General features: G+C 39.6%; 1 protein-coding gene across 5 annotated transcripts in view; it reads right to left on the bottom strand.

Moving 5' to 3' along the window:
* The window catches only part of flrt1a (fibronectin leucine rich transmembrane protein 1a), a 71,556-nt gene that overhangs the window by 13,761 nt on the left and 46,182 nt on the right, over positions 1-11,613 (bottom strand). For 3 of the 5 annotated variants that reach the window (XM_015058366.1, XM_015058365.1, XM_015058367.1), the window contains one exon: positions 8,945-9,214. The gene's annotated coding sequence lies outside the window, so the exon portion shown is untranslated. Of the gene's footprint in view, positions 1-4,277; positions 5,987-8,641; positions 8,846-8,944; positions 9,215-11,613 lie in introns of those variants that run through there. The other 2 variants (XR_001428197.1, XR_001428198.1) reach the window with 2 other exon arrangements.

Raw genomic sequence — 11,613 nt, 5'->3', positions numbered from 1 at the left:
AAAGCCGGTAGATGAATACCCCTAAAGCAGCTGTGGGACGTTAAATGAAGCATTTTCTCAAATGGGACCGATTACCAAATCAGGCCGCACTTCTCAGACTTTTATATTTTCATATAATTTCAAAGAAAATTGTGAAAAACATTATTCTCCTTGCGCGTCACAATTATGCACTGCTTTGTGTTGATGTGTGCACAGGATTTTATTTAGGGGTGTCAGGATTCAAATTCACACTTTTTGGGTGTTTATTTGTAAAAAAAAGTCTTTGAAAACTTTGATTTCCTTCCTTTTCACAATGATGCACTACTTTGAGATGGTCTGTCACATAAAAACAAATACAAAACAATGAAGTGTGTGGATATAATGTGGCAAAATTTGGAAGCATACAGCAAGAAACTGAAAGTTTTGAATAATGCAATATGATAACAGGTCTATGCTTGTCAACAGTTACTTTGCATTTCAATGAAGCAGCACATTTAAAACGTATTAAGCAACGTCTTGTCCTCACTGTCTTATTTAAATGTATACTAAACAGGAAGTGACAGATTTTCTTCTTTTCTTTATTCTATTCATGTACGTCAGCGAACAAACTTGTGACTTCACATTGCTAAATCACTGCACTTGCTTCAAACACAAAGACAAAATCAATTTATTAGTAAAAAAAAAAACCCATGTATATCAGCATCAGTTCCATACAAATGAACTCGATCATCAGCACAGAAACTGTTCATGAAAGGTTGGATCCGGAGCCAAGAAATGAGGCTAAAAATAGTCCCGCGCTTTCATTACGCAGCTGCCTGTTCGCCACATCGGCAGCACTTTGACTCACTCTGGATGTTTACGTCTAATTGCCTAAAAATACGAAGGGAGTAATTACTCATTTGACTTTCCATATTTACTATAGGAAGGATTTGCTGCTGGTCTCCGCGAGGCGAGAGAAACCCCGCAGCCGTCTGCCGAGAGCCCAACAACATTCACACTCTGGGGGGATTCACCTAGGGCTGTGTGTTTGTTGGTGGCTACGCAGCTCACAGGACCCTAAAGCTACTTGATGTATAGCTTTTCGGCGCCGTGTCGTGTTTCATTCCTACAGCACCATAAGAAGTTCTGCTGTGCCACCAGTCCAACTCCTCGCTCTCTCTGCTTCCCTCTAAACTCCTTCACCTCACCGTTCCCGCTTCAGGATAGATGGATTGCAGCTAAATCCTTTCGGCATTAACATGAGGGTGGCATCCTGCTTGCGGCAATATGCTCCGGCGCTGTGACCAAAGCCGGGACTGGATCTATCGTGAGTTGGCGGGATTTTTTTTGGCGGGGGAAGATTGAGTGTTTGCGACGCGCTGAATGTTGGCCTTGATCGATGGTGTAATCCAGTGGGTTTCTTCAGGGTGTTACAAGGGAGTTAGTCATCTTAGCTGAACTGGATCTGACCTCGGGTTCATCAATAAAAGTCCCATTTGGAAAGGTTTTTTTTTCTGCAATGCAACAAACATTTTGGGGTCACGGTGACAGAAATAAGCAATTTTATTTCTTCCTCTCAGTATCATGCGTCATAATTTGAATTTATGGTGCTTTGCACTTCACCCAAATACATTGAATTCCCCAGCGAAACCTTAATTGAAATGTGAACATTTCCCCCCATATGTAGCAACCAACACATAAAAAAGTCACAAATTTTTCTTTGTCATTTAATGAATAGCGGGGTTGGTGTGAGAATAAACTGTTGGCGAATTACTGTGAGAAAATTTGTCTCCAACAATTTTTCACACAGTAGAATACAATAAATATAAATTTACACATTAATAACGCAAATTAGATTAATTAGCCAGTATTCAAAATAATTCTGACCAATAGGTGGAGCCAAAGTGCTTCTGCAAAGATCCTTTAGTGGGATGAAAACGCATCAACAAGCAACAAAGTGGACCTCGCCTATTTGCAGTTCAGATCCGCAGATTCACCTTTTCACTGATTTTTCTATGGAACCTGACTCTAAATGATCAAGTGGTAATTTGAGTTTTCAAAGTCTTAAATCAACTGAAACTGATCCATGCAGCTCAAAACTATATAAATATCAGAAATTCAAAACTGTCGGATGACCTCTGATAAGAAAAGTTGTAATGCCTCACTTTCTTACTTTACTGTGTTCATAAGTTATTGAGTTGTCTGTCTTTATATGGAAGAGAATAGCTGAAAAATGAAAGCTTTTCAAATGCTCCATCTTGTTGCTCTTTTGAAATGTTTTCATAATAAGTGTATTTGAGCTCTGCAAATTCTTCCTGACCTTTTCTCACAATATTCCTACAGGACGGGTCGTCTAAAGCAGCCAAACAACCTTTTCAAACGTCCGTATCATTAGCTGCTCCACAGCTGAGCAGAAGTTTAATATTCAGGCAGAAGTGTGGTATTTTTTACACTTTGAGGCACAAAGTGCAAAGAGATGCTTTTACTTTCTAGGAGGCAGATGTCACGGTGTTTGCCCCACAATCAAAATGAGCAGACATGGCGTGGGGCAGAATTATTGTTCCTATTATTACTGCTGCCGCCTTTCCAAAAACAACATTTAATAATCATAAGACTAAAAAAATGGGGTAATCTTCAAAAATCAAAACAAAATAAATAAAAATACATCCCATTGTTACATTTTTATTGAAGATATTGTGCAATTTGAATTAAAAAAGACTCAAAAATGTGGAAAAAAAACTTCAAATAAATACATTTTTATTATCACTCAGTGTCCCTCTTTCTCTCTGTCAAACACACAAAATAAATAAATAAATTTATTAAAATTCCAATTAGTAAATACACAGCATGAGAAAATAATCTCCAAAGATAATCTAGATTTGTTTTGTTATCTAAGCCACCAGCGTTCACCACAATTATAGAAGCTAGTAATTCTGATCAAATACATTTTCCTGACGCATTTCTGAATGTAAAAAATTGAGGTTTCTTCAAGAGTTTTTATGTAAGGAACCATGATGTCCTACTTCCCTGTGTTCCTCTTCAAAATGGGAAAGACGAGGATAAACCCAAGAAGTGCAGGTGTTCTCCTTTATCATAAAAAAACGGGCTTTAAAGAAAACAGCTACTTGCTTGAATCTAAATATTTAACTTCAGAGCAAAAGATTTGAAACAGAACTAATGACAGAACAACAGTAAGTCGTGTTAGTACATTTTCTCGGAACAGTAGCGGCGTTGGGTTTCTCTGCTTCCCAGCTAGATGAAACAAAAAAGAAAGACAAAATCTCACACAAATGCAGAAAAAGTTTCAGCATGAAATCATGCTGCTGCAATAAAAAGAAAAGCATTTTAAGGCTTTTTACACATCATTACCAGGAGGAGTAATAAGTGTGGACCGCTCTCTCTGCATGTATTTCCCCGCTTTTGGCTGCAGTTGAGATCCAGTTTCTTGCCACCGCAAGCGAAATTTGGTCCGACCACAGGTAGAAATAAGTCAGACATCTGCCACTTTGGAGCCTGATACAGTGGGACACCAGAACGAGGCTGGCAGAGCAGACGGTAAATAAAGCTCAGAGGATGTCGAGCTGCGACTGTGGTCACACTCAAGGCTTCACGGGCCTCTAGATTAACCGGCTCTGGTTTTAATGTTGTCCCGACACTACATACAGAACATGATTTAATCTCAGGAAGAGCTAGCTTCTGGATTTTATGAAAATGTACTTCATGGTTTTAAATGGCGCCTATAAAAGGCAAATTTATCTCCCCCTCCTTTAAGCCAAAGAGTCGGCCTGTGGTTGTCACGCTTCAGCAACAACTTTGATTGGATTTTTTTTCTTCTTCTTTTATTTGGGAGAGACACTGACACTGAGAGGGAGGTTGGTTAGCTTAATTGGTTAGATTTGAATTCAAACCTGACGAGTCGCGATATAAATGCGAGGCTGTGGGAGGGCCGGTCACACAACAAGGCCCTTCCTTCAGGGCGAAAATGGATCTGAGAAAAACAAATGAAAGGCATCTTCCTAAACCTTTAGTGTTAAATTTTGGACGTCTGTCATGTGTAAAGAGAAGTGAGCTTGTAACAAAAAAATAACACCCTCAGGTATTACAGCAACATATAAATATCATATGAGACAAACAATAGAAATTCTGACAGCGTTCAGGTTTTGTCCTGGTTCTGGCCAGTGTTGTTACTCCGATGCACACAGGTACCAATGATCCTTTTTCTGTGCCAAAGGAACTTGTAACAGTGGTTGTAGGAGAACAGCAGTAGTGAATGGAAACAGCTAAAAGTCTCACAAAATCAACTAGAGCCTTTCTCATGAGGGTTTAGTTTATTTTATTAGTAAAGAAGGTGTAGAAATATTATGATATTCTTAAGACATCAGCTGTCATGCCTTACAGTCTATAAGTCAGCATATAGCTAGCAGAAGGTTGTTTGATTGTTTTGGTGGCTTAAAAGAAAGTCAAACTTCTGATTCACTATTACTAGTTCATTTGGCTCAGACACTGAATAAAAACTGAGTTGCTACAGAAGGTAATTATCGTGGATAACATGGAGGGAACCATTTAGAGAGCTGAATTATTGGCTTGCTAATATGATTCATGGAAATCAGCAGATGCTTTTGAATCTACAGAAGGCAAAAGACGCAAAAATCCTCAAGTAAAACATTAACTAACATGGGAAACTTTATGCTCACAAACAACAGCCCCTGCTGCCTTAGAGATCTGACTTTTGACTCTGTAAACCAATCGGTTATCACAATGAGACATGAGCTATGTTGTGTCCTTGAAGAAAATAATTAAATTGTTTTGTAATTCCAGGACAAAATGGATCGGAACAAAAAGATTTTTGTGGGAAAATGTGAGGAGAAATCCGCCAGCTTCCACATCTCTCAAATATTATTAAACAGGAACAACGGAGCTCTTTGTCGTAGGTTTGAACAAACCCAAATGCAGAGTAAAACTCTGGTTAAATGGAAAGCATTGAAACCACAGAGAGCAAGTCATGAAGCAGGTGGCCAGTAAATGGAAGAATCCAACACTAAACAATGAGATGATGAAAGGAGGCAGGATGGAAAACGACAAAGAAACCAGACGAGGTGATCAGATGAAATGTGGTGCAGGTGAGGCAAAAACAGAGGGAAGGACAGAAACCAACTCAAAGGAAGCAAAACTACAACTGGAAGAAACTTCAAACCAAGGGAGTCGACTGACACTAGAAACAGATCACCATTAACAAACTAAAGACTGTCCTGACAACAACAAACGCATGAAGTGAATGTAAAAAGACACCAAACATAAATGAACACCAAGGACAAGATAAAAACATAAACACCCAAAGATCTGCCACTTTGGGAGAAGTAAGGCGGTTCTCACTGCTAAGCATCCACTTGACCTATTCCCATTAGAAATACATTTTTCTTTTTGTTTTAGGCAAACCAAAACTGCTGCACCTCACTGGCCTTTAGATTATAATTCTCCAGAAAAGAAAAGTAATTCAAGGTAAATAAAAGTGTTTTTATCTCACTAGTAGGCAACACATGAACAACAACCCAGTGATGTGGAGATGAATTCAAAGGAATGAAAATCCTCTGTGTTGCTGAGGTCTACCTACTTTATTGTACAGTAACTGAACTTCTGTCAGGATGTCAAATTAAAACACACATTGGTGGCATATGACGCACACCATAGTCACCCCACAATTAGTTCCAGTGATTACAACCCACACCAGCAGTGTGTGGCCCTCGAACGCAGCTCCGTGACTGGATGCAACGCTTCCTGATAATGTCCCTCCAATAACTCTACGATTTATGTCCTCCTTTTGTCCCAACGTGACATCAATCTCTTTCATGTGCTGTTAGGACGACGTCTTCACGTTACGTCCCGGTTCAACCGATGCCTCGGCGTCTCCAAGATGTGGATTAGCTTTGCTCTCCGAATTCCAGTTCAAATGTTAAGCTCTCAGCGTCCCACAAACCAACAGCCTCTGAACATCACACGCAGCCGGGACGTCTGGGGACCAACTCTCGGTCTGCAGGGGGTTTAAAAAAAAGGAAGTTTCACTTCGGAGACATTTATTCTTGTCCTTGCTCCCCCGTTTGCATATGTCATCCACATGCATGTGGGACTTGTGGGAACAATAAAGCAGCTGACTAAGACTCGAGCTTCAGAATCATGGGAGTTTATTTTATTTTACTTTTTTTTGCCTATCCCGTCAGCTGACATGAACAGAATTTTTTCTACTCTGCATCTGCGTTTCAAAATGTTTTCATCTTTTTTTTTTTTTGCTTTGCAGCCACTTCCCTCTGTGTCTTTGAGCAGCTTTTGTTGAGCTTCTTGCTGAAAGTGAAAACGCACAGCGGCAATTCCTGGGACTGACAGGAGGAATAAATGCTGGCAAAATGCCATCCAGTTAAAATCCACTTTGGCTAATAATGTATTTCTCAAAGGAAATTACAACAGCAATGCAACACAGAAAATCACTTGCATGAAGTAATTTCTGGTTGAATTGCTTTCCAGTTGTCTTTAAGATACAGCAAACTGCCGGGTTGGAAAGCGGCTTAAGAAACATTTTGTCATGTTACCATCATCAAGTTTAATGTATTTTGTTGGGATTTCACCAACCCAACACAGTGCAAAATTGTTAGATGGAAGAAAAATTATGAACATAGATGTGAATTAGTAATTACCCCCTTCTGTCTGATGCCCCTAAATGAAATCCTTTTTTTTTTAATTTTGGAAAAAATCTGTTATTTTGCTAAGACACAGATAATCTATGAAACGGTCTCCTTCACCTCCTGCCTGAGCTACTGCTGCTGTCTAAAGAAATGCACCACTCCCGACCAAAGCCCACCAATCAGGTCCAGGAGGCGGGTCACAGCGCTGCCAATCAGCTCAATGTACTCGCTGCTAAATGTGCTGATGGTGGAGAAACGACTCACCGTTACAGGAAAATTGTTGATGGCCATGCTAACTAGCCTGTCTCTGCTAGCTGCAGCGTAGCAGAGAGCAAGAGGGCGAAGGGGGAAGTAGCAGGGGTGCACGTAGGGTGATTGACAGCGCTAACACCCGCCTCCTGTCTCTGATTGGTTGTTTTTAGTTAGCACTGGAAGCTCTGGGAGAAGGCAGAGAAGCTAGATTTTTTTCCGCAGATTATCTGTCTCATCACAAAATGGTCACCTTTTCAACAAATATGTAAAAAAAAAAAATTATAAAAGCTTCCTACTGCAGCTTTAATATTACGGTTGTTGAATGTTGACTGTGAAAACCTTGAAGGCGTATAAACACTTTTGCAAAAAATAGGGACATCATGAAGTCATATGAGTTAATTGTTTTTTAGAAATAGATCCAAACTTCAAGATCCCATCATGCAGTGCACACTTCTCAGGATGAGAGGGGTTCTCATGTGTGAGGCATCGGATGTGGGAGAGATCCGGTCTTAAGACGCTGAGTGGAGAGTTTCTTCACTGATCAGATTTTCTGATCAAAACTCCTACAATATAATCATTCTCACGGTCACCGTGTCATATTTAGAGAAACTTGGTAAGCGAGGATTAGATCATCCCTCATTTAGAATGACTCAAACGATGCAGAGCTACACACTTACTTAGGTCCAGACGTTAATAGCACATTAAAATCAAAGAACTGAGGTGTCCCGGTGCAAAGCCGGTCTAAAAAGAAGAAAAAAAACATAAAATCGTTCTGTTCTTCTAATGGGTGCGAGCTTTTAGAGAAACCTTTAGTGATCGCTTTCTTTGGCCTCCTGCCCGCAAAAAGAAAACAAGGGGGATAATCGTGCTTTACGGCTCACTATTTAACCGTTGGTAGGTTAAATAGTGTTGTTTTTAACGGCTTCATTTAGGTTGGATTTTAATTGCCGCCACAAATCGGGAACGAGTGACAGTGCAAGGTGTTGCTCCGGTTCGGGTGGCGTTCTGTTCTCGTCCATGTCGGCGATTATTTACAGCTTTTCAATCGAATTATACGGCCGTGAGGATGATGGAAAACCTTTAGGTCAGCATTCTGCTCAAGTGATTTAAATTTGTCTGAACAGTGCAGATGCTTTACAAAATCTAACCTGATATATCCTAATAAGTAACCTAGTGTAAGTAGTAACAAGTAAAAATAAATAACCTAATTAGGTTAGAGGCTAATAAATGAACACTGAGTCAGATTAGATTCACAGAAAGAAATTATCCTTCCATTTAAGAATGCTAATCCAAAGTTTAAACATTTGAGAAAGACATAAATGTTCAATTATTTTTGCTTCAACAGCCACACATCGGAAAACTCACAACTAAAAGTGAGTATTAATGATGCACCAATCAATTAGACAGGTTTCAAACACTTTGATTGGCTGCGAGTCGATCAGTAGGTTGCATCATGGAAGGATTATCTTCCTTTACAGTTTGGCGCTGTTAGTTTAAAAACAGACAGAGGCATTTGCACGTTTCCGGAGTCCGACTGCTTTTGGATTCAGGACAACGTGGTGCTGCGCCAGCCATCCTGCGCTTTCACAGGTTGGTGCAAAAAGTAACCGAGCGGTGAGAGCGGAGATGCAAAGAAAAGACAAAAAAAACATTTTTTTAAAAGAAAAGCACCAAAATAATGGTGCAAAAAAATTGAGTTAGAGATTGAAAAAAATCAGACTAACACAACTGATACAATGTGACTGATATTAAGTCTGAATGAAGAAACGATTATGCTCTTATTTATGAAAAATATTGTACTGATGACATCTTGTCATATATGCAGATATGATGTATTGTAAGATATGCAAAAAGCCCAATATGCCTGTCAAACTTTAGGAATCAGCTTCAGCTGTATTGACATCCAAAGTCTGAGTCGGGCCACGGATCCATGTGAATTCCTTCGTCCCATTACGTCACATCTGTAGTAAAACGAGTGATTCCAGTTTTTCCTCCTGTTCAATTTTGCACATTTCTGTTTCTTAGGAACCAAAAATAAACAGAACAATCCTCATACTCACTTTTTGAAGTGGGGTTGACAGGGAAGGAGATGATGCCACATCATCTGCACTATTCTTCCCAACACAACTCCTTCAAAGTCTGCAAACACCGCTGTCCTCCCAGGCTCCTGCTCACACAGTCCGTGAACTCCAGGAAGCCGAGGCGGATGGCGGCGTGTAGGAGTGCGCTCGCTCGCTCGCTCTCTCCGTTTTATAGGAGCTGCTCTTTCGTTTTCAGCTTTTGGGACTCTGATGTAGATTAGTTGTTGCTTCTGATTCAGGATCGGCTCCCTGTGGGGAAAAAGAGAGACAGAGAGACGGAAACATCATAAAGGGTCGCTTGTGAATATCGGCGTCAATCAAGTGTCACCATTTCTGATGAAACCGTAACCGGATTACGACACTGTGCCGGTCTCATGTCGTTGCCGTACGTCGCATTCAGACTGTTTTCATTGCCCTTTCATCCAGTCTTGGTTGGAAATGATTATTGTAATTAAATCAGATGTGCATTTGTAATTAGTGGGACTTCAGTTTAACAGGAAAGAGGCTTAAACTCAGATTGAGTGATTCTTAAAGGGAAAAATACTTTTTTTTTTAAAAAAAAACAACAAAAAACACTGTAGTCATCTATTTCGGCGATACAAGTCATATAGCAAAACCTCAATAACAAGAAGTTTATCTATGTAATCAATACATGTTTTCCAGACATTTCCAGAGCTTTAAATGTTCTCGGTACGTCTCACGCTGGAAGATGATTGGCAAACATAATCCATGTTCAGTGCAAACATTGCGGCATTTCAAAGTAGGACTGCGTGATAAATCCACTTTATTGCTTAATCAAATTTTTTGGCTTTTGAAGATTTTATTTTTTCAAAGTCTTGATTTTTTTATACCGATGGATGTACTCCTTGGTGTTTTTCTTCAGAGTGATGTCAGCACGCGCAGGGCGGCCATCTTGTTTGACAAGCGTGTTTTACAGCTTCTCTTCATTTGTGCTTTGAATTCAGGCCATTTTTTTTAAATTATGAGAATAAAGTTATAATATTACAAGGATATAGTCATACAACAATCAAGTTGAAAAAATAAAGTTGTAATATTACCAGAATAAAGTCAGAATATTAGGAGAATGAGGGGTTTTTTTGAGAACTCCACAAAAGTCCACAAATAAAAAAATAAAAATGAGGAATCTTGAGCGTCTTGTAAAGGTTATATTTTAGTGTTGATTATACAAATATGGAAATACGTCAGCTTTTAACACATCAGGGTCAAATTATCATCAGTAGCAAAACTTTTGAAACGGTTGAGCAAAATGAGTATTTTGAAGAAAGAACCACAAACTGAGCTGGTCTTGTCAGATCCTGGTAACTACAGAAGCTTTTTCTCATTAAAACAACTCATTCTCGATTATTCAAGATGTCTTTTAATCTGTTAATATTATGACTACATTATCGTAATTAAACAGTTAAAAATTTAACATCGCGGCCTGGCCCTGATGCTCTGAATGGATTGATTTAAAAGCCACGTTTTGAAAATATTTTCTGTGAGAAGTGAGGAGAAAAAAATTGATTAAAATCAGAATTGATATGAAAAAAATGTGACTTTTTTTTCTTTTAAGCTAAAATAGCATTCGCATAAACAACTATGAAGACCACTCCAACAAGCTGTTGGCGTTATCCTCTCACTAATCTGGATTCAAACTAAGACACTGAGAGTCGTCCAATGCAGGTGATGAGTTAACAGTCTGGCCTTTTAACATAACCTCACCTTAAAACTACTGAACTGTCCTTCCAGGTTTAGCAACGTTGAGGCAATTTAGGCCGGTTTTCACAAACCCTCCAACAAAGCTGATTAAAAATAAACAATATGCAGCACCTGGAGTTTATAACTTACAAAATTACCTTTTTTCCCCCCTAGAAAATGCTGTGAAACAAAAAGCACGCCTGAACGCTGCTGCCGGCCCCGTCTCTGACTGTCAGTCTCCAAACTGACGTTGTTATGGCACGAGACAGCAGGCCGTCTTCCTGTCAGTCACAATGAGGAACTCCACTTGTCTCATCAGATCATATGATTTAAACTAAAAAAAAAACAGAAGTAATGCCTTCCCTTTCTTCCTCATAAATTATCCATCAAACAATTGATTTTATGTCTTTTACACCTGAGTTTGCCTGTTACAAAGTGAACATGTTGAGGTTTTGACAAATGTTCTTTAACAGGAAACCCTGAAGGAGCGCTGTTAAGGGAGACATTATTGAGAAACACAGCAGACTGGTTGCTTTTGATCAGTTTGATGACACTTCACGGCTGGCAGAAATGATTTACTGCACAGACGGCTCAATGACGTAGAATCTGACGATAACCGCTAAAGATCAAAAGGTTAGCAATTTTACCGATTCCCATCCTCGTTGGGATTCACCATTGAACTGAGCGGAAACTCAAAAACCGGACCATCTTCTGATCAGTAAATGCTCCATGCTGAGCTTTACCAGGTCGTGATGACAACTCTTCAGTGCAGATGCTACTGCCGAGTACAGCAAACCCAAACTCAGCTGTTTCAGTATCAGAGGGGCGTTTAAAATCAAGTCGGATTAAGCAAACAGATACAAGAAGCCATTTTGAAGAAACTATTCCAGTGGTTCTTAACCTGGGTTCGATCGAACCCCTGGGGTTCGGTGAGTCGGTCTCAGGGGTTC

Source organism: Poecilia latipinna, unplaced genomic scaffold (genome assembly GCF_001443285.1).
Source record: "Poecilia latipinna isolate Pla-1442-1.1 unplaced genomic scaffold, P_latipinna-1.0 Scaffold1536, whole genome shotgun sequence".
Classification (NCBI taxonomy): Eukaryota; Metazoa; Chordata; class Actinopteri; order Cyprinodontiformes; family Poeciliidae; genus Poecilia; species Poecilia latipinna.
Note: the sequence above shows the minus strand (reverse complement) of the source record. Positions and strands in the feature narration are given on the sequence as shown.